The sequence below is a fragment of the Choloepus didactylus genome, chromosome 2, assembly GCF_015220235.1.
Source record: "Choloepus didactylus isolate mChoDid1 chromosome 2, mChoDid1.pri, whole genome shotgun sequence".
NCBI classification, from domain to species: Eukaryota; Metazoa; Chordata; class Mammalia; order Pilosa; family Megalonychidae; genus Choloepus; species Choloepus didactylus.
The window spans coordinates 68,416,517-68,438,819 of record NC_051308.1 but is presented as its reverse complement, the minus strand read 5'-3'; the positions used below and the strand labels follow the sequence as shown (position 1 = coordinate 68,438,819).

At 38.0% G+C, this 22,303-nt stretch overlaps 1 pseudogene; it reads left to right on the top strand.

Moving 5' to 3' along the window:
• Positions 1 to 8,098: 8,098 nt before the first annotated feature.
• LOC119511882 lies at positions 8,099 to 9,759 on the top strand (annotated as a pseudogene).
• Positions 9,760 to 22,303: the final 12,544 nt, after the last annotated feature.

The following is a 22,303-nucleotide window of genomic DNA, read 5'->3' as shown; positions in this document are numbered from 1 at the left end:
TTCTTATGTCATGTATGAATTTTACTTGATACAGAGTATGGTTTAAATTAAGAACATATACTTTGTATAGGGTTTATTTTTTTATCTTGAATATTCCTTATGTTTATTCAAAGGCTTCTGGAAATACACCATAAGGAATACGAGCAAAAGTGCAAATATGCTATACCATGTATTTTAAAATCAGACCCTTAATATGTACTTGTTTCCTTTTTTTGGCCATTCAGTTCCTCATTTCAGTCTGTGTGATTAATTTTATATCTATCAATTATAAAAAAAACAAAAACAACTTTTAGCTGATCCCTTCATTCCCCCATGACTATTGCAATTCCGACAGCAGCGCCAAGCACAGTGCCTTGCACAGAGTTGACATTGAGTAAATATTTGTATGCGTGAATGACTGATGTATTTTCAGTATAACTGATTACTACATAAAAAAGTAATTTGCTATACTTTGGTCTTGGAGTTTGAGAATACAGGATTACAAGGAATGAAGGAGCATAGCAGAAATTTTAATAGAAATGAAGTGCAAATTAATAAACTTCACTTATAAATAACTTACTGTTAACTGAAGACATCCTTGCTGACCATCATCTGTAAAGGAAAACTACATTTCTTTATTCATAAGACACTCTTCTGAGCCAGGTAACTATAAGAAGCTTGTAGGTTTACATCAGTAGCTCTTTACCCTGACTACATTAGAATCATTTGGGGAGCTTTTAAAAATACTGATGTCTGAATCAATCCCATAGATTCTGACTTATTTTATCTGGGATGGGAACTGGTTATCAGTATTTTTAAAAAGTTTTCCAGGTAATTTTAATATGTGGGAAGGATCGCGACCCACTGGTTTAATTTGTTGTGGAAAACAGCACCAATATTAAATGTTCTTCTCCTCACCCTCCTCTTTTTTCTTTTTCTTTTTTTTTTTTTTTTTGGTGTGTGTGTGGGCGTGACCACCTTGCTCTAGACCATCACCTATTGGTGATATTGGCCTATATTCCCATAATGACCAATCCAAGTCTTAATTATTTATTTAATTTAGAAAGAAGTATTTTGTTGTTTAATGTTTAAACAATGTTTAATATATTTCATTATAAACTAGTATTATAGCTTATGGTTTGTTTCCCATGTGTCCATACCCATTACTAATTTTTTTATTTTAGCAGCAGCACAGCATCATACCATTCAGAAATAACTAATTCGTAATGAGAAAAATCTCATAATTTTTAAGATAGAAGGAAATAAAGTATTAATTTCTTATCTGCCATGCAGAATGAAACAAATGAAACAGTTTGCTTATGAAAGGATAGAAGCATACTTTTTAATTGATCCTCACAGAAAAGTAAATTATTCATTTAAATAAGATTCATTATCTAATAAAGAAAGGAATTTTTTTCCTGAATAAAAATTTTTTGTGATTCCTAATAAAATTAAAGCAATGGCATTATTCTTTTATGGATGGTGGGGAAGGGGTGTTCAGTTGCCATATTTCTTACTTTATAATAAGCAATTCTATTTATTGGTGTTAATAGAAATGACACGATGTATGTATGTGGTCAAAAATAATGTGTCACTTTTTCGGATAACTCCTATCTGAGTGTCATTTGTTGAGCTAACATAGTATATAAAATTTGTTGAGACTAGCAGTGTATTTTACAATATTACAAATGCAAAAAGACAAAAGCCGGTCAGAATTAAATACCTTAGGAAATGACTTTAATCTTTGTGTTTTCAAATGGCTCATTTTAAAGTCAAAATACCACTAAGGTAGAAAAGTTTATTAAGACACACACACATACACAGTTTTTTTTTTAAAGGTCCTTGATAAAGAAACGGTTGATGAGGAGAAATAATTTATAAATGAGAACTTGAGAAATTTGATCCCAACTGAAAAGTTGGCAGTTGCTATGAGTTTTTTGTTTTTGAAAGAAACGTGGAAAATAAATGTAATTTCATTAGCTTTAGTATTCTTTGGCTGAATTTTCACTATTTCTTCCCTTGAATATGAGATTCACCTGGTTACTCTAACCATATATTATTAACTTTAAAAATAAAAAGAGAGAAATGACTAAATTTGATCTAAATTGAGAATTGGATTAGAAATTTTGAAATGCCATGACCTTTATGTTCTGGTATATTAATTGCCACATTTGGAAGAATGACAGCATGGTGTCATATGTTGTGTTAGTAACTAAGGAAAAATTGATAATGTATAGGATATGTATAAAGAATTATATTTAGCAAATGCATTATAGGTAATAATACTTTCAGGTTATTGATCTGTTTAGGTCTGTGTGTATTATTTTAGGGAGTGTTAGAGTGTCTTGGACATTAGGATTGTGTGCCATGTGCTGAAACGCAGTAAGCATTTTTAAATAAGTACATCTAACTAAATAAAACTAGTTTTATTGCCAAGATTTAAAAAATGAGGTGATGCTGTGTCAGGTTCCTGCAAGTGATCTCTGAGAATTTGTTTTACCATTGAATTCCATTTCTATTCACTTTAAATTTACTAAACACTTAAACTACTTAACCTCCAAGTTTGATTATACTACTTAATATGTAATACAATTCATGTACATGTGAGTAGGTGCTATGAATGATTGCTTTGTTGTGCTATTTCTCAAGCAAAGTGGTTCTTGAATGTAAATTTGGGTAGCCATATTATCTGGTAAAATGTTCTACTCATTCTGATTCCATTTTGGAATTTAAATTTCAGGTTTAATTGTAAATAAAACATTTTATAGTACTTTACATTGAGATTCTTAGGGACATCTCTCCCTCCCCCCCCCCCTTCCCAATCAAAAATAAAAATCACCTATAACCAAGAAGGCAGAAACTGTATTTTGGAGTATTATGTTGATGGTAAAAGTCTCTACATGAAATGATTCATGAGAGTCATCAGGGATAATGCTTCTCTGTTTTGGAAATGAAATACAAGTTTTCACTTTGCAAACAAATGCAGTAACTCCATTCATAGTTTCCATTTTTGTTAATTTTTTTTTATCTTGAAAACAATGAGATAGTTTAATAGTGTAAAGAATCGGTTAATTCTTCATAAAGGTAGCAGGATTCATGCTCTGGTGAACTTACAGTTTGGTTATGGTCAAATTTTTTATGCCATTGTAATGGAATTAAGGGTGTACCCTGGTAAATTATGTTATCTTTACAGTTTGAGTGTCTGATTTTAATATTTTGTAATATTAAACTACTCCCATGTAATCAAATCATTAACGACTTCATCATATTGGTGGTACTAGTAATGTGTGAATTTTCTGCAACAAAATTTCTTTAATGAAGTACTTAATGGACCATATTCAAACTTAATTTTCTTTCAGTTCGTAAGTGCACACTAAATATGTTTTTTATTCTGCTGTGCTGTTCTTTTGGTCTTTGGCTCTTTGGTGTGCATCTGCATAACTTAAATAAGATATAGCATGAGTTGTAAATGCTGTTGGATTTTTTAAGGCTAAGAGGTGGCTAGTATATAAATAACAACACATTGCCAAGTAACATTTCCCCCCCATCTTCTAAAACAGTTTCTTTTTATACATAATTGTGTAATGATAAGCAGTTATGGTGGGTTGGAAGCCTTTTTCTCTCAATTTTCTAAATGACCATATAAAGCTATTATAAAATAGCTCTGAAGAAGGCTGTTTTATTAAGTCTATCTAAAAGGTATCCTTTGGGACAGAATTGTTTAGAGTTTGTGATTTACCCTCATCCAGATGATATATATATTACATAAAGAATGTTAATAGGGGTGAGTCCATAATGAAGCAGAAGGCATTTGAGAAATTCTGTTTATGGCATTTGGATATTTTACTGGACTGAGCTTCATTTGCCAACAGATTTCAAGCGAGAACACATTGGGTTGCACAACATTCACTGTGAGAAATTATGATAATGTATACTAACAGAAAAACTGACTTCATAGAGTTCACCATTTAAAATGTAAATGCAGTAATGGCATCTTTCTATTCTTTGAATATGAATAATACAAACATGTTTTTCCTTTAAAATGGAACAATTTGACAGTGTTTATCAAGTCAGTGTGTTATTTTAGGGACGATCAGATGACCTTGCTCATGACCTAGTTGTTTTAGCACAGTTGGGCATTAGTATTCATGGTGGTTTTGAATGTTAAATAGTTTTAAAATGTTTGTATTCTTAGTTATGTATTTTCAAATTTGTCCCATAATGCACCATTGAATAAAAAAGGAACTATAGAATTACTGATGATGAAATAAAAATAGTTTAAGGCTACAGCAAGCTGAGGTAAAGAATTTGAAGAAAAGAAGAAATTATATGGGAATTCCAACTCATGAGGAAATGTAATAGGATATAGATAATTTTTGCATCCTTTTGAGGTTTGTGGTCTTGAATGTAAGGGAAACTAGGGAAACCTACCTTGTGATTTTTCTTTAGCAACATTTAGCTGCTTTACTGTAGGTGCAGAAGAGACAGATTTTTAACTATTTTAATGGAAGTGGAAGTTGGCTGAGGAGTTGAGGATATTTGCAGGTGTTGATTGTAGTAGTGAAACATGGAATCTAAGCTATTCAAGGCAAAAAATGATAGAAAGGCGGTGGTAAGTGGTGAGTAAGTGGTACTGTTTTCGTGAACTGGAAGCTTCAGTGAATAAATAAATGAGCCTGAAAGAAAAAGTGATGTTACAAAGATGGGATTTGTCAAATCAGGATTTCAGAAGTGATGTAAAGCAGATCATAAAAAGTTAAGACCTTGAAAAGGGGTCAGATATGAGGAGATTTTTGAAGAGAGGAGTCAAGGCATGTGAATATTGAAATAACAGAATGACAAGAATAGGAGTGACAGGGAAGATACCCACGGGCTAGTAACCCTAAGGTTGATGGCAACAAGAAGATGGTAACTGTAGAGCCTGAGATTTAAAGGACCCGTAATCAAAAAACAAAACTTTGTTTCTATGTCACAAGTTGCATGTGTCAAAAAAATCGGAGTTGAGTTCGCAGATTACAGCATTTTATTCGGGATGCCAAAAGTTTTGCTGCAGCAAGGAAACAGCTTCAAGCTTCTAAGGAGGGCAAATGATTTTTATAGACATAAAAAGGAAGTGGCAAAGGGTGTTAATAAAAGAGGGGAGGTATATGGGACAACCCTCCCCCCATACACACACACACAAAATACAGTAGTTTGTGTCCTATTGATTGGACGGGAGTTTGACTCTTATAGGAGAGGGTTTAGGGTAGGTGGGCTTAATTTTGTATTGGGTCAACCATAACTAGAGGCTTAATTGGCTATCTGGGTCGGCAGCCTTCATGGGGATTTCAAAATATTTCAAGAAGAAACTCAAGGGAAAATTCAAAGAGTAAGCAGGACATGGGTTTTTGTTTGTTATGTTTTGTTTGTTTGACTGAGGGGTCCCCAGGGCTTTCTTTATGTAATTTTATCACATGAATGAATAAATGTACATTTAGATATTTTAAAGATTCATTAATGAAATGTTAAAGGTAAGGTATATGTCATTTTAATGACACCCTCCCCAAACATGCTTTAAAAAAGTTGATCATATATTGGTTTCATTAGCACAGATTATGAGGGCTTTTACTATATTAAGTATAAATTCTTCTTGACCCCCTTCCCACTTCTCTGAGTCTGTTTTACCCCAGGTTGTTCCCGGGAGAGGCTGGTTTTTGTGTTCTTTGCGTTCTTCAGTAATCTTAGGATATTGGGAGTGAGTAAAGGCTTTGTTGGAAGGCCTGAACTCTGTTCTCTTCTGGGGTTTCATTAAGTGCCTATACTAGGGTCATCCACCACCACCCCAGTTGGTTGTGCATCTCATAATTAATGGAGAACACTCTGAATAGTTCCCTAACTGGATTCGGCACAATGAAAAACAGCCAATTCTTGGAGATACTTGTGGTAGGAAAGGGTTTTTCATGCTTGAGGAGTTTTGTTTGTTTCTTGTTTTCTGTTGTGTGTGTTTGTTTTGTTTTTCTCTTAGCTGCTGCTTCCCTCATTACCTCAGTTTGCTTTGTTCTGGATTTTGAGTGAGAATTCTTAGAATATTGTGAACTTTATTTCCCTATGGTGAAGTGGGTTAGATGCTATCCTGAGCCTTATCTAAACCTTACCTGAGTCCATTTATTTCCTTAGTTTCCTTGTTATCATGAGGCTGTGTACCTTTTCTTGTTTAACGACTGATTATTTTATGTGAGTTTTTTTTTCTGACTCCCGTGTCAATTCCTTAGTTATTCTGATTCAGCATTACTCCATTGTCTGCATTTCTTCACAGAGAAAGCAGAAGCCATCGACTTCCCAGTACTGTATCTCACAAACATGTGCATCTAATAAATATTCTTTCCTTCTTTCCTTTATTACAGTGCTTTTAATGTCGTGTCACCGTTCAGGGCTTGGCCATTTATATGTCTTCCCCTACTACCTTTTCCATTCCGTTAACAGATGTTGCACTGTTACTATTTCCTCTCTTTCTTGTATCTTTACCCTGTCACCCTGTACTTATCCGTCTCTACCCACATTTAAACTTCGTTGCACCTTTCACCTTTAAACAAACATAAATAAGGATTTCTGTGAAGACAGCTTGAATGTGTGTTCTTAACTCCCTCCCCTCAAACTCTTTCAATTCTGTCTGCCAACTCTCTCTCTTGAAGAGATAGCAGTCACTATGGGACTGGAGCCTTTGGAGTAGTCGTGTGCATGTTGCCCCTTGATTCTTCCAGACTATGGTAGGGGAGAGGTTGATGTTTGATAGTCTTCTCTAATCCAGATGGAGATTTCAAGACTGGCAGCTGAGACATTTCTGCAAGGATCTGAACTGAAAGAGCCTCACTTTCAAAGATCCATGAACTTCCACACATGTATGTGGAAGACTAGCCTCAGAGTACCTGCTGGGTTGCTGCATAGTGGCTCCATTTCCACATCTTCCCCTGAGGCTAGGAAACAGCAAGCTTTTATGAATAGAGAAAATAAAGTGGAAGAGATTGTCCTCCTGATACCTGCAATGGGGTACTGACAATTTGCTGGTTAATACATCGTCAGTCCATTGAAGCAGAGAACTGGCTTCTGTTGCTCCTGGGTTTATCACCGCTCAGAGTATCCTACAGTTTGTCTTGTGCCAAAGAGTGAATGAGTAGACATAGAAAAATAGTCCAAGGAAACCTAAAGGAAAATTAGCAGCAGTTAGAAAACAAGACTTATTTAGGAATGGGTTGTTGTGGTGGTTTGAAGCTGTATGTACCCTAGAAAAACATTTTCCTAAATTTAATCCATTCCTTTGGGTGTGGAACTGTATGTAAGTAGGACCTTTTGATGAGTTTACTTCAGTTATGTTGTGACCCATCTCAATCAGGGCAGGTCTTAATCTTATTACTGTAGTCCCTTATAAGCAGAATGAAATTTGAACATAGAGAAAGCTATAGGGAGCAGCCAAAAGCTGAATTTCAGTGGAACCTAGAAGAGAATGGAGAGGCCAGGAGAGGCCTCCCTGTGCATTGCCATGTGACAGAGGAGCTAAGGACCAAGGATTGCTGACAGCCAGCTCCAGAATGCCACAGTCTGGGGAAAAAGCATTGCTTTGATAATGCCTTGATTTGGACATTTTCCTGGCCTCAAAACCATCAGCTAATAAATTCCCATTGTTTAACCTGACCCATTGCATGGTATTTGCTTGATCAGCCTAAGAAACTAAAACAGTTGTGAAAAAGAATTGCTGGTGGAAATGGGTGACAGCTCTATTTTGAAAAACTTAAGGGGAGAAACATGATTCCCCAGGACGCACGGAGGAGTAACCTGCTGGTGTGGGACTTCTCGGGCTGCGTCCACATAGGTAAATAGCTTCCTCTTCGTGCCTGAGGCTCAGGAGCGACCTTTGTTGCGATTGTCCAAAGTATGTTTTTCTCTAAATGGACTTCATTCCTTCCTACTGCTGAGCAATATTCCATTGGAGATTCGGGAAGTGGGACAGGACATCACAGTGGAGAATGGCCTGGGTCTGCTCGTCCGTGCTGGTCACTATGTTGCCGACTGCCCTGAGTGCTGCTGTTTGAACTTTCACTTCCTGGTGGCTCAGAAGGGGCACAAGAAATGGTACAACCCCTGAATCAATAACCATCTGAATCTGCTCATTACCTCCATCTGTCAGGAGTTAATAACTTTGAAAGATGTAGCTATAGACTTCACCCAAGAAGAGTGGGCCCTGCTGGACACATCCCAGAAAAAGCTGTTCAGAGATGTGATGCTGGAGAATATCAATCATTTAGTCTCAGTAGGACATCAGATCTGCAAATCAGATGTATGTTCCCAGTTGGAGCAAGGAGATGTACTGTGGAGAAAAGGAACTGGATCATTCCAAATCCAGGATTCAGGCAGGAAAAATGGTCCTGAAAATCAAGAGATGCTGTCCATGCAACATCTTCAGAGGAAAGACACATCTGCCATCATGTCATTGCAGAAATCTCATATGCAAAAGGATGCCATTAGAAGTAGTGAACTGCTAGAAGATTTCACTTACAGATCCGGAGTGACTCAACATGTTTTCAGTAATAGGGGAAGAAAACCCTACTTCAGCAATATATTTGGAAAAGCCCTCAATGACCAGTTGTCTTATAATCAACAAAAACAAACTTGCACTAAAAGTAAATCATATGTCATCTAATTGGTAAATTCTTTATTCAAAGCTCTGTCCTTACACATTACAATGGAACTCACATCAGAGAGAAACCATATGAATGCCACCTATGTAAAAAAACCTTCAGTAAAATTTCTAACCTTAGACTACATGAGAGAAGGCACACTGGAAAGAAACGTTATGAGTGCCGTCTATGTGGGAAAGCCTTCAATAGAATTTCTAACCTTAGTCTACATGAGAGAATTCACAATGGAGAGAAACCTTATAAGTGTCATCTATGTGAAAAAGCCTTCACTCAATGTTGTGGCCTGAGACAACATGAAAAAACTCACACAGGGGAGAAATCCTATGAATGCCATCTATGCGGGAAAGCCTTCAGTCTTTCTTTTGTCCTTAGAGAACATAAGAGAATTCACACTGGAGAAAGACCATATAAATGTCATGTGTGTGGAAAAGCCTTCACTCATCGTTCTACCCTTACACGACATGAGAGAAGCCACACTGGAGAGAAATCCTATGAATGTCATCTCTGTGCAAAATCCTTCACTCACTCTTCTGGCCTTAGAAAACATAAGAGATTGCACAGTGAAGAGAAACCCTATGAATGTCATCTTTGTGGGAAAGCCTTCACTCGGTGTTTTGTCCTTAGACGACATGAGAGAATTCATACTGGAGACAAGCCATATGAATGTCTTGTATGTGGGAAAGCGTTCACTCATCGTTCTACCCTCATACGACATCAGAGAACTCACACTGTAGAGAAACCTTATGAATGTCATCTCTGTGCAAAATCCTTCACTAACTGTTCTGGCCTTAGGCAACATGAGAGATTTCACAGTGGTGAGAAACCCTATGAATGTCATCTTTGTGGGAAAGCCTTCACTCAGTGTTCTGCCCTTAAACAACATGAGAGAATTCACAATGGAGAGAAACCATATGAATGTCATCTGTGTGGGAAAGTCTTCAGTTGTCTTTCCAGCTTGACACGACATGAGAGAATTCACACTGGAGAGAAGCCTTATTAATGCCATCTTTGTGGGAAAGCCTTTACTCATTGTTCTGGCTTTAGACAACATGAGAAAACTCACGCAGAGAGATACCATAAGAATATCACCTATCTGGGGAAACCTTAATTTTATTTTTGTAACTTTAGACAACATGAGAGAACCCAAACTGGACAGAAACCCTGTGAATGCCATGTATGTGAAAGGTTTCAGTCAATGTTCTGACATCCAATGACATGAGAGAACTCACATGATGACTCTTTTTGATATGGAAGAGATTTCAACCCTTGAATAAACCTTTAAACATGTTAGAGAACTCACACCCTGAAGAAGCACTAATGAATCTGGTAGAGCCTTTAGTCTTATGACTGCTTCATCAATTTACACCAATTCATACTGGAGAAAATTTATATAAATGTCACCTGTGTAGCAGTGACTTCAGTAGATAGTCTGATGTTATACAACATGAGATAACTCAAATATAATAGAAGTGGAAGAACCTTCATGCACTGATCCAACAGATAGACTAACCAGAGAAATCACAGTGGAGAAAAATTCTATGCCTTTAATCAATTTGCCAATGCCACATTTTTAATTTTTTCCTTTAAAAAAAAGAGTGTGAACTCCACAGGAGAGTGCTAGGTCTGTACTCACCGTGCACCATCATTCAGCCAAGCACCAGACTTGGTATTCAATGGAAAACTCATTGTTGGAATAACCACCAAAATAAGAGAGAAAAGTCTCTATCAGAGAATGAATCCCTTTGAGGTAGTGCCAGATAATTCATGCAGGAGATGTTATTCAGTGAAAAATCATGCAAAGTCATTTATTCTTACAGCAACACTTGTATGCAAATGAGAGCTCACACTGTGTGAAACTCTTATTGGTATTATGAATCAAGGCATGTCTTCAATAATCACTCATAGCATTAATATTTTTATGCTGAGGAAACACTTCTACCCAATTCAGGAAAATCTTCAACTGGATTTCACCTCAGAAAATTCATATTGGGAAATAAAATATCTTATATGGGCCCTTTAGCACACAGTTCAGTGAAGAATCAAGAATTTTGAATGAAACTTAGTATTAAAATTACATAGGATAACTTGAGATTGTGAAGTGTCCTAGGTATCTGGATGATGGATTTTGTAAGAAGTAATATAAAATGAGGTTAGCTCAATTGATCACTATTTGTGTACATGTAAGCAAAAGATATTGCTGAAAATCTGATATGTTGTCCATGTTCTAGTTTTGTGTTTATGTAGTTCTAAACACAAAGATTCGAATCAATCAGAAAATAACTTTGAATGTTACCTCAAACTAGAACACATAACCATGATTCTTTATACTTATCTTAGTGTTGTGATATGTATATTCATTCAAGGATAAAAAACACGAAAGCACAGTCTGATGGTACATAAATTCTCCTCTTTTAAAATACCATTAAACATTGCCATCAAAATTCAGAAAGGATTTGAAAATGAAACTAGTTAAATAAAACACATCAGCCATGGAGAATTGTGGGTTCATTGGCTAGAGAATTCCCAAGAATTCAGAATCTGGCATTGTGTCATTCCATATATTAGTATTTTACTTCAAAAAGGCTTTTGCTAAGAGAATATAGGAATCACACCAAATAAGGACATGAAAGTACTTGGAAGATATGGGGAGTGTTCAGTTTTTAGAACATCCAGTTTTCAGGAGGAAGGCACCTGCATCATCACCTCCAATTTGGAATAAGGGGGCTGTTCCAGTAGTATCACTGAAGCCTGGACCACAAATTACCCCTAGGGAGTGAATTCCAATGGGAGAATAGAGAGTGTTTGGGTATATTGAAATTGGGGTTTCACATTTGTCTCCTCATCAAACAGATGCACTAATCAGCCAATGTGAAATTCTCCTGTCTTTGCACATATCTGCATTTAACAACTGTATTTCACTTTCAGAAAATGACCTTGTTTTGACAGTTTCATTTTAAGCCATGCTAAGGTGGTTCTGTATTGAATAAGTTTAACTTCAGACCTGCAATCAGCCCTGACTGGATGGGGTTCCCTGCACAGGGCCCCTAAACTCACCTTGGGAGTCATTTGGAACCCTTGAGACACCGTGGGAATCAGCAAGTGTCATGGGAGTGTGTAGGCCAACAGCCAGGATTTAGTTTCCGTACTTTGTCTAGGACCCACCCCCTATCTCTCTGCCCCCATCCATCACATCTTTTTGTTACTGTCCATATGGAATTTGCTAACATTCACTTGTACTCATGCAGCTAAAGGGAGGTCAGCACCTCAGTCAAACTATCTCCTCTGGGGAACTGGCACCACCCTGGGATCACTGAACAGATCAAACCTTATGCCTCCACCATGTCATGGAATGCTTTGTTGGGAATGTAGGGACAAGACACCTATTACCACCTATAAGGGAGGAGTGTCACCATATGGAGGATAACCTAAACTCTGAAGGTTTTGGGGTCACCAGGAAAACACATGACTGCACAGACACTGGGTGAAGCACTGTTTACTCACAAAGAGAGAGACAAAGCAAAGTCAGCTTCACAAGTGGAATTTGGTCCCCCAGGGCTAGTGGGTCCTTCTTCATAGCCAGTGCAGGTAGATGGTCTACATACACCCCTCTTGTGTACTGTAGGTGACATACCCAGCCCCCTCCTGATTGGGAGCATATGTAACCACAGGGGTTGGCCAGGTGCTATAATATAATTCATGTACTTGGCTAAGCAGCCTCAAGTGAATGTTGAAATAATGCTCTTGGCCAAATGGGAAAGAATGTTTCAATAGGTCACTATCTGGGAATATCTTTTATCTCCAGGCACTCCGGAGGAAGAAGTGAGCCCATATTTATACCATTGTAGGAGCCAAGATACATCTTCTAAGAATAGGGTTTATTTGTGGGTTATGAGGAAAGTTGGCAGGCCTCACTCAGACTGTCCCTGTCCATATTTACTTTCTGTATAATCTGAACCTATAACATGTTCATTCCATTTCTGTTGACTTAATTTTTTTTTCTTAATTTGGATTAGATATGTAGGATGAGAATTTGTAAGAGGCAAATTCTCTTTAAGAGATGTAAATAATTACTATTAGTTCCTTCAGGCTGTTACTTATTCCTGTAGTTTCAACTGAAGCATAAATGAATTTTTATCTAACCACTACAAGAAATTTACTTAAAAATGCAAGACCAAAATCTACTCTATGTTGAAGTACTCTGCGGAGTCTGGTGGAAACAAAGAATAGATTACCTTGAATAGTAAATTTAGATGACTACCTGTATTCCTTTCCTATTCCTGTATTTCATTGCTGTATTCATTTCTTGTTGTATTCCTGTTGCTGTATTTCATTTCCCATTGCTGTTGTATGCAATTATCAAATTAGGAGCTTGACCAATAAAATTTATCTGTCTGTTGTAAGTCTCAAAAAAAAACTTAAGGAAATTGAATTTCAGCATGACATAAACATCCTCCAACTAAAAACAAAAAACCTGCATGTTAAAATGTGGTAGAAAAAGAGAAGACCACTGTTTATTAAATTAGTGGTCTGGAATATCATGTAGAAGTAATTTCTTAAAAATCAAAATCCAAAGACATGGGGATTGTAAACAACAACAACAAATCCTGAAAGGTCTAGAATTTTTAAATAAGAACCACAAGATGGAAAATGAAACAGACTTAGGATGCAATTACTTAACACTAGAGGCAAATTTCCCTAGTATGAAAGGGCTCATTATGTGGGTTCCAAGCCACACTGGGGGAAAAAGACACCTAGGCAGATATTTCATTAAAATTTTTATTTCATGCCAACAACAAGCTTTGCTTTTGTCACTGAGAATACAGAGTAAGCAAACCATTGCTCGTACCCTTATTGAATGGGAGAAGAGAGACAATAAGGCAATGAATGTATCTCAGATGATAAATGCTGCAGGAAATAAATGAAGCAGGTAGAGTGATGAGGCTGTATTTGAATAAGGGTGTGGGAAGATTTACTATTTTATATGGGTAGTAGAAATCTCGTTAAGGTGTTATTTGGGCATAGATTTGAAGGAAACAAGGGAGCCAGCCAGCCTTGAAAATATTTGGGGAAAGCACTCCTGACAGAACAGGAAGTTTAAAAATCGTGGGATACTACTGTACCTGCTATTTCAAGCACTGACAAGGAGGCTACTTGGCTAGAGATAGGGAGCAAGAACAGTAGACATAAGGGCAGAGAAGCACCAAGACACAAGATTATGTAGTGACTTGTAGACCATTATAAAGTCCTTGGCTTTCATTGGTAAATATGGGGAGCTGTTGTAGGGTTTTTGCTCAGACGACTGTCGCCGTGTGACTTAAGAGAGTCACTGTTGTAACATAGACTACATAGATAGCAAGGGCAGAAGCCAGAAGCTCACTTTATTGGCTATTAAATAATTTAGACAAAAAATGATGAAGCCATGAATTAGGTATTATCACTTGAGGAGTGGCAAGTGTTTAGATTCTGGAAATATTTTGAAAATAGATGAATTGGGTTTGGTTTGTGAGATAGAAGAGTCAAAAATAGTGAAAGTTATTTGCCTGAATAACTGGAACGGTGGAATTTCTGCTTACCAAGATGAGAAAGATCCTGTAAGGGTCACATTTTGGAGTGGTGGCAGCTGGGGGAATCAGGAATTCAGTTTTGGAATGCTGAGTTTGAGATACTTACTAGACACGTCAAATTTTTGAATTTCAAAGTCAAGGAATTTACAAGGGAAATAAAAGGAAATCACAGCTACAGACTTTAGAGAAGAATTCCTATTTCAGGTAAGATATTAATTTTGACAATATGCAAGGATTCAAAGAATGGATCACCCAAGTAACCCATCTGAGGAAAATACCTAAAGAATTCTAAGCAAACAACAAATTAATCAAAACAAAGACCTATGTTCTGTGATAGAGTAAGAGGATTTATTGTGTTAAGTACTCAGTATGTATTCAAGTAGAAAAGACTACACAAAAATCTCACACCAGTAAGTACAAGTACTATGCTCTTTCAGCAAAACCTGTGAGTGAGCACTGGGCAAGGGAAATTGAGTAAAGGCTTTCTAAATTTCTCATCTCTGGTGAGAAAATGTCTGATTTCATGGAGGATGGACAACCCTTTCTCGCAACTGATCAGATATTTATATGTTTAACAAATAGTTTTCCAAAATGCACAGGAGCACTTTGCAATAGTTTTTTCAAAAACTTTTTTTTGAGGTTTTGGAGGTTTTTAAAAAGGTCAGGAATTTATTTCCAAGTTGTTAAATTGTGAAGATATGAAAATTTTGAAAGGTAATGATTTTAGTTTCCTAGGCTGCTCCAGCAAATACCATGAAGTGGCTCAGCTTAAAAAATGGGAATTGATTCACTCACAGTTTTGAGGCTGGGAAAATGTTCAAATTAATAGTTCATTAAGGTGATACTTCCCAAAGACTGGCTGCCATTGATCCTTGGCTCCTCTGGTACATGGCAAGGCACATGGCAGCATCTGTTGGTTCCACCAGTCTCTTTCAGGTTTTATTGATTTCAGCTTCTTCCATGGCTTTCTTTTTCTGTGTATTCATTCAGTTTATAAAGGACTCCAGTAATAGGGTTAAGACCCATCCTGATTGAGATGGGTCACACCTTAACTGAAGTAACCTCATCAAAAGGTCCTACTTACACCCACAGGAATGGATTAAATTTCAGGACATGTTTTCTGGGGTATATACAACTTCAAACCACCACACTTCACCCTCTGGATCCCCAAAATACATGTTCTTTCAGTAGGCAAAGTACATTCATTCCATCACAATATTCTAACAGCCTTGAGTCATTTCAGAAAAAATGCTTAGTACAGAGTTTCAGCAAAATCAGTTATAGGTGTGGTCTTTCCTGTTGTGCAATTCCTCCTCACCCGTGGATCTGTGAAACCCAGGGAACAAGTTATCTGCTTCTGATATGTAATGGTGGGACAGGCATAGGATAAACATTTCCATTCCCATAGGGAGAAATTGGTAGGAAAACAAACTTCACAGATCCCAAACAATTCTGAAAACCTGCAGTGCATACTCCACTAGATTTCAAGGTCTGAGAGTCATCTATGGAATGATATTTTGTCCTGTGGGCCTGATGGAGCAGCAGCCCCAACCCTTCAGGCTGTGCTCTCCCTGAACACTGGGGTGAAGGCTTCACCCTCTTCAAGCATTGGGATAATGGCCAGACTCAGCAATCCCCAGGGCATAAGCTCCACCCTTGTCAAGCACTGGGGTGCCAATCAGCCTCTCCGCAATTCCTGGGGCATAGGTTCCACCCCCTGAGAACACTTGGGTGCCAGCACTCTTCCTGAAGCATGAGGTGGAAAGCCCGCCTTTTGTAAGTGCTGGGGCAGACTCACCCTTCCCACACGCATGGGTGGGCCTGAGAAGATGTCTTTGGTTCAGATCTCAGCTTCCATAGTTCTACTCTTGAAGTGATTTTCCCTTCAATCTGCCCTTTTTCTGCCCCTTTTAGTCCAGGCTGGGAGTAGTTCCATTCATACAGAACTCACAAAAAACTTGTCAGTTTTGCAGGTAGTACACAAGGGTCCAACCAATCAGACAGTAGGATTTTCACAGATTCTTCCTGGATAACTGCACCTCTAACCCCGACTTGCACAGAAACAACTGACTGGATCCATGGTCAGTTAAACCCTCACCTGGAAAGTGGGGACTCACTTTCCAGAAACTCAAAATTTTCCAAACCATCAATTTCTAGTTTCTTTGTGCCCAGGAGTTCAGTTCTTGCCTTACCCCTTTCTTTTTGCATTTTACTGCAAGGAGAAACTGGACTGCACTTTCCACATATAGCTTGGAAGTCTCAGCTTAAAACCCAATCCTATTCTCAAATTCTGCCTTCTATCTGACATCAGAACTCAATTATGGCAATTTCTTTGCCACTATAAATCAAGGATTACCTTTCCTCCAGTTTCCAATAACACATCTATTATTTTCTTCTAAGGCATCATCAGAAGTACCTTAACATCCATATTTCTACAGTTTATTCAAAGCATTGTAGGCCCTTTCTATCAAACAGCTCACAGTTCTTGCCATCTCTACCCATCACCCAATTCCAAAGCCATTTCTACATTTCATGAATTGGGTTGGCTTAAACAAAGGGAATTTATTTGCTCATGGTTCTGAGGCCATGACAATGTTCAAATCAGGGCAACATCAAGGTGCTGCTTTCTTCCTGAAGATCAGCTGCCAGTGATACTTGACTCCTTGACACATGGCAAAGCACATAGCAGCATCTGTTGGTCTCTCCTTTCTCTTCTGGGTATCATTGATTTCAGCTTCTTGCTTCTGTGGCCTTCTCTCTGTTTTCAGTTAGTTTTACAAAATACTCCAGTAAATGGATTAAGACAAATCCTGATTGAGGTGAGTCACACCTTAACTGAATAACCTCATCAAAAGGTCCTACTTACTTACAATGGATTTAATCCATATGAATAGATTAAAGTACATGTTTTTCTGGGGTACATAACAGCTTCAGACCATCTCAGTAGTATACTTATGTTGTTTTCAGCCACAAAAGAAAATGAAATATATGTGTGTGTGTGTGTGTGTGTGTGTGTGTGTGTGCAATAATATTTTCAAGATATTCTTTCTGTAGTTCAGTACAGCAACAGCCCACCCACAACCTCCAGCAAGGCTGCCTGCCACATAGTGATGCTCCAGCACACAAACTTTGGCCCTTCCTCCTGGCAAGTTTCTTCACCATCCACAGTCTGTGTTCCTGGGGCAGTAATGCCCTCTCTAGTGAGTTCTGAGTCTCAACTCTGGGGTAGGGATTGGGGGATGGGAACATGGTGGCATTCTTAAGCTACCAAGTTTCTTTTTCTCTCTTCCACGGCCATAGCAAAGCAGTTTCTTTCAGTATTTGTTATTTCTTTAGTCCTAATATCCTGCTTTACCTCTTTTATTGGTTAACAGTTCTCTCTATTCAGTTTTCTTTCCTAGAATTATTGATGTGGTTTCTGTCTCCTGATTGGATTTTGACTAATGTACTGCTCATGATATTATATGACTGATAAGCTGCTCATGAGAAATTTCTTCCAAAGTGGAAAAACAACTACTTTCTAGAAGCTGTGTGCATCAGGAAAGGACCTTGTGTTAGAATTATAGATATATGCATACATGTGGTATCAAGAAGGAGAAAATAAAGAGCAAAATAACATCATGGTGAAGTAATTGTGTGGCAGTTACTGAGAAATTGGTGATGTTTTGGCAGTTACCCTGAGCGTGAAACCATGATGAAATCTTTAGATCAATAAATATTGATTTATTCACTTGCTGGCAGTGATTTCTGTCTCCAAATTTCTGGAAACCTTCTAGAGCTGTTCCTTGAATAAATGAACGGAAGTGCAATTTCACCTCTTTCTCTCTTCATTTTTGTTCATAAATATTAGCATTCTTGTTCACTTAAAATACCTTGGAAATTGTTGCATATGCACTCAGTTTTTTTCTTTCTTATTCTTTTTTTAAAATGTTTTAGATCAAGGTAAATATTCGTCACAGCAAATATCTTGTTCCTTTTAACTAGCTGCAGAGTACCTGACAGAATGGCATGCGAACACTTATTATGCCAGGCCTGTGTAGATGGACTCTCTGTATAGTCTTAGATGCCAGTTCTTTGTCACATTTGTGGCTTGCAAATATTTTCTCCCAGCCTGAAGCTTGTCTTTTCTGTCTCTTAACAGGGTGCCTCATAAAGCAAAAGTTATAAATCTTGATGGAGTCCAATTTATCAATTTTTTTCTTTTGTAAAGATGGTGATTTTGGTGTCACATCTAAGAATTCTACCTAGCTCGTGGTTCTTGGAATTTTCTCCTATGTTTTCTTCTAAAAGTTTCATAGTTTTACATATTACATTTAAATCTGTATTCCATGGGTTAATTTTTAGATAAGGTGGAAGTTTATGTTCATTTTTTTTGCCTGTGGATATCTAGTTTCTTCAGTACCATTTGTTAAAAACACTACTCTTCCTCCACTGAATTGCTTTTGTACCTTTGTAATAAAAAGTTTTCCATATTTGTGAGGGTCTATTTCTGGGTTCTCTATTCTGTTCAATCCATCTATATGCCGATCTCTCCACTAATGTGATCCTGCCTTGATTACTGCAGCTATATGGTAAGCCTCACTAATGATTTTTTCCATTTTATTCTTTTTTTTTCTTTTTTCAAAAGAAAAAATAATAGTCTAATTGCTTTCTCTTTTCCTATAAATTTTAAAGTCAACTTGTTTAGGTGACATCATCAACATGGTGACATAAAACATCCTCTGAAAAAAAAAAAACTCCAGGAGATTCAGTGCATAATAGGACAAATCCCACTTGCTTAGAACTCTAAAGATAGCAGAGGAAGGACAAGGACTCCGCAAATGCTGAGTCAAACAAAGAGAAAAATATCAGGTAGGAAACTTCCATACCAGGCCCATTGGTCCTCCCCATCCCACCCCACCCCACCGGACTCTGTTCCACCCAGCTTTGGAATTGCTCAGAAGTAGCAGTCCAGATCCCTCCAACCTCCCACTGGGGACATAGTCTATAACACCATTCACTGCAGTGAGTTAGAACCTATGCATTTCCATGCACAGGGACCCAAGTCTGCAGAGACCCAGGGCAGAAGGCAAGCCACTGAGGAGTGCTCATACAGTGGGTCATCAAGGGGAAAAAAGAGAGACCCAGTTAGAATGACAGCTGCCAAGTGGTGCGCTCAATCCACTTACTCTCAGCTGGACCACCTAAATGCAAAACGGACTTTTTGGAGTAACTACATCAGGCTCCCCTGGGCAGGATACCCTAACAGTGAAGAAACTGGTGGCAGAAAAGTCTCACAGAGTTTAAAAGAAAAGACATGGGTGGTAGATTGAACTGAACTGCTCTAAGACAGGAGGGTCCCAGACTGAAAAGTATAGAACTGCCTTATGATCTGCTGTACTGGTTTGTATATATTATGTCTCCCACAAAAAGCCATGTTCTTTGATGCAATCTTGTGGGGGCAGATATATTAGTGGGGATTAAATTGGAATGTTTGGATTAGGTTGTTTCCTTGGAAATGCACCCCCCCAACTGTGGTTGATAACTCTGATTGATTTCCATGGAGGTGTGGCCCCACCCATTCAGTTTGGGCCTTGATTAGTTTACTGGATTACTATATAAGCTCAGACAGCAGTGGGCTTGCTGCAGCCAAGAGGGACACTTCAAAGAACTCACAGGAGCTGAGAAGAGGAGCTGCAGATGAGAGACAGTTTGAAGATGGCCACTGAAAGCAGACTGTTGCTCTGGAGAAGCTAAGAGAAGACAAACACCCCAAAAGCAACTAAGCGTAACATTGTTGAGGATCTGCAGCCTAGAGAGGAACATCCTGGGAGAAAGCCATTTTGAAACCAGAACTTTGGAGCAGACACCAGCCACATGCCTTCCCAGCTAAACAGAGGTTTTCCGGATGCTACTGGCCATCTTCCAGTGAAGGTACCCAATTGTTGATGTGCTACCTTGGACACTTTATGGCTTAAGACTGTAACTGTGTAACCAAATAAACCCCCTTTATAAAAGCCAATCCATTCTGATGTTTTGTATTCCAGCAACATTAGCAAACCAGAACATCTGCCAATTCCACTACTAGGTATATACCCAAAATAATTGAAAGCAGGGACTCAAACAGATATTTGAAGACTGATATTCATAGCAGAATTATTCGCAATTGCCAAAAGATGGCAGCAACCCAAGTGTGTCCATTGACGAATGAATGGATAAATAATATGTGGGATATACATCTAGTGGAATATTATTCAGCTGTAAAAAGGAATGAAGTCTTGATAGAGCAACAACATGGATGAACCTGGAAGACATCATGTTGAGTGAAATAAGCCAGACACAAAAAGACAAATATTGTATAATCTCACTGGTCTGAAGCAATTAGAATAAGCAAATTCATCAAGTCAGAATCTAGAATATAGGTTATCAGTGGATACAGTGAATGGGAAGTTCAGGCTTAAAATGTACAGGATTCTGATTTGGAATATAGAAAATGTTTTGGTAATAGGTGGTGATGATGGTAGCATAACATTGTGAATGCACTCACCAGCACTGAAATAAATATCTGAGTGTGATTAAAAGGGGAAATGTTGGATTGTATATATGGTAACAGAATACAAATTTTAAAATACCCATGGAAGTACAGTTCACAAACAGAGAACCCTAAGTTAAACCATGGACTTTAATTAATGGTGTATTTATAAAAATGTGCTGTCATCAAGTGTAACAAATATTCCACACCAGTGCAAGGTGTTGGTGGGGTGGTACCTGGGAATCCTGTATTTTATACATGATTATTCTGTAAACCCACAACTTCTCTAATGAAATTTTTTTTTTTAAAAGTTTCTGTAGTATTTATTCCCACAAAAAAACTTAAATCTTTTGGGGAATATAAGATAATTACAAGAAATATTAGTAACAGTACCACTGAGAGCCACTGGCCTGGTAGTAGCACTACTACTTTAATAGGGCTATGATTTAAAATCATTCTCAAATGTATTATTTATCTTTTTATCTATTCTATTTATTATCAATTTATCTATTGCTGTGTAACAAAATATCCCAAAACTCAGCAGTTTAAAACAACAACCAATTATCACCTCACACATATCTGAGGGTCATAAATCTGGCAGTGGCTTAGGTGGGTGTTTCTGGCTCAGGATCTCTTTTGAGGTTGTAGTCAAATTGTTGACCTGGGCTGCAGTCATCTTGAAGCTCAGTAGAGCCAGAGAATCTGCTTCCAAGCGTAGTCATGTTGTTTGGAGACTTCTGTTCCTTTCTGACTGTTGGCTGGAGGCTTCATTTCCTGATGGTGTGACCTCCCCATAGGGTTGCTTACAGCATGACTGCTAGCTTCTCCCAGAGTGAGTGATCTAACAGGAAGACAGTGAATGCCCTAGGTGGAAGTTGTAGTGCTTTTACAACTTAATCTTGGACATATCATCACTTCTGACATATGCTATTGGTCACACAGACTAATCCTGGTAAAATGCAAGGGCAACTGCACAAAATATAAATACCAGGAAGGAAGCAGACTTATTGCAGGCCATCTTGGAGGCTGGCTACCATACAGAAGCAGGTCACCTGCAAAAAGGTATCACTTCTAATAACCCAAGGTGGCTGATGAAGTCTGTTCCTGCATGTCCCCTGAAAGGCCTCAAAGAACTTTTTGTGCTGGCAGCTGGACTTTTTATAGTGGTCTGCTTGGGGGCCCAGGTGCATGGCTGGGTGAAATAGCATTCATTTCAAGAAACTTGAGGAGATATGGAGAGCTTGCAGTAGTAGGAAGTTCCAAATGAAAGATTTGAGCCATCTCTTTGATCTTGCCTCCTTCTAGCTACATAGGCTTTAATAGACCTATTTCATCCCTGCATGTTTATTGAACTCTGGGGAAACAATGTTGAACAAGGCAGAAATGATTTAGACCCTAACAGAACTTTCAGTCTAACAGGTGAGACAAACATTAGGCAATTAATTTCAGATAATCACTTGTGATAATGACAAGAATATTTTGCATTTTTTTTTTTTTTTTTAAGCCCATGAAAAGTGTCAGCTCTTCTCACCCTGGCCTGGGACAAGGTCACCTTGGAGCAGATCTTGAGAAAACTC